The sequence below is a fragment of the Sesamum indicum genome, linkage group LG9, assembly GCF_026168435.1.
Source record: "Sesamum indicum cultivar Baizhima isolate 11 linkage group LG9, ASM2616843v1, whole genome shotgun sequence".
Lineage (NCBI taxonomy): Eukaryota > Viridiplantae > Streptophyta > Magnoliopsida > Lamiales > Pedaliaceae > Sesamum > Sesamum indicum.
In genome coordinates this window covers 9,904,308-9,906,230 of record NC_142665.1, presented here as the reverse complement: position 1 = coordinate 9,906,230, position 1,923 = coordinate 9,904,308, and the positions used below count along the sequence as shown (strand labels likewise).

Here is a 1,923-nt window from a genome sequence, read left to right as displayed (position 1 = left end):
GCTATGGCCACAGACTTTAAGAGCACGAACCATCTCAGAGCGCATAGGAGACTGGACAGTCATATACTGACAGGTGATGGATTCTATCTTGGAACCCACCATCCTCAATACATATTTTGATTGCACTGAACAAGACTTGTAAAGACCACATCCAAGATACGGTCATCTTTCGTCAAATCCAAGATACAACCATCATATGCATGCAACTGCCATGGTTCCTCAAGTCCAAGGATTAATCTCTTACTATCGGAGCCAGGAAGATCTAGTCATACTGACCAATCCTCCAAGACATTCATATGACGACTTCCCGCGAGTCAGTTCATTCGGCTTGACAACCTATCAACCACCCACTAACATTGCATAGACGTCCAACGTTTGTCACTGATGAAACACGACACTCATCCAATGAATAGAATTTTAGTGCAAGTCTCAATAGGACTCTCAATGCCTAGTCTCGAGGTCCTCGACTTGGAACATTTCAAGCCTAACCTTCAGAAGTTGGTTTCATGGCTACCATCCAATACGCAGCCCAACTACATAGGTTTTACAATTTGGTTTGTGGGCTTTTTCGTGATTTTAAGCCTATAAATATAATCAGTGAGTACAATAAATACAATTTCCAAATAATGAATACTCACTTTATTCATAAAAAATGTTACAATTATACTGAAATTGTCAGAACAGATTACATAAAGGCTAATCCAATTGGTTTTTCGGGTCACCTATTCTACTCCCAGTTGACCTTAAAGCCAATCACTCATCATTCTCAAACCTATCTTTCCACGATGCTAAGCATGAGCAATCTGCGACACCGGCTTGGTCAATGGATTAGCTATATTTTCTGCTGATATGACTCGGTCCATCCGAACGTCACCTCTTCCCATCATCTCTGTAAGCAGATGGTAGCGTCTAAGAATATGTTTGGATTTGTGATAAGATCTTGGTTTCCTTCACTTGCGCTATAGCCCCATTGTTATCATAGAAGATAACCACTAGTTCGGCAATGCTAGGCACTACACCCAAGTCTTGGATATAGTTTTTCATCCAAACCGCCTCCTTAGTTGCTTTTGAAGCCGCTATGTAGTTAGCTTCAGTGGTGGACTCTGCTGTGGTATCCTGCTTGGAATCTTTTCCAAGCCACTACACCACCATTCAGCCTGAATACAAACTTTGATTGAGACATGGAATCATCCTCATCAGACTTGAAGCTAGCGTCGCTGTAGCCTTCCAGAATTAACTCTCCACCACCATAAACCAAGAACATATCTTTAGTCCTTCTCAGGTACTTAAGTATGGTCTTGACTACAGTCCAGTGAGCCTCATCGGCACATGCCTGATATTTGCTTGTTACGCTCAAAGCAAAAGCGATATCTGGCCTTGTGCACTGCACAACATACTGTATGCTACCTACAACTGAAGCATAGGGTATGTCAAACATTTTTCTAAGCTCCTCATCAGTCTTAGGAGACTGCTTCTTGGACAGCTTAACCCTATGTCTCATAGGAAAGAATCCTCGTTTGGAGTTTTTCATCTTGAATCTCTTCAAGACTTTCTCAACATATGAGGTCTGGGTCATTCCTAACATCCTTTTAGATCTATCCCTGATAATCTTGATGCCTAGGATGTAGGAAGCCTGACCCAAATCCTTCATGGAGAATTATGTGGATAACCATGCTTTAGTGTCACCTAACATTTTGACATCATTACCAATGAGGAAGATGTCATCCACATAAAGCACTAGGAACGCAACTGAGCTCCCACTGACCTTCTTGTATACACAAGGGTCAAAGTCGTTCTTGATAAAATCATAACCCCGTATTACCTCATCAAAATGGATATTCCAGCTTTGGGAAGCTTGTTTGAGACCATAGATGGACTTCTGGAGGTGGCAGACCTTCTGCTCTTCTCCAACAGATGTGAAAT

General features: G+C 41.9%; 1 pseudogene; it reads right to left on the bottom strand.

Annotated features, from left to right (window-relative positions):
• Positions 1-788: 788 nt before the first annotated feature.
• LOC148786880 (secreted RxLR effector protein 161 pseudogene) lies at positions 789-1,438 on the bottom strand (annotated as a pseudogene).
• Between the last annotated feature and the right edge of the window lie 485 nt (positions 1,439-1,923).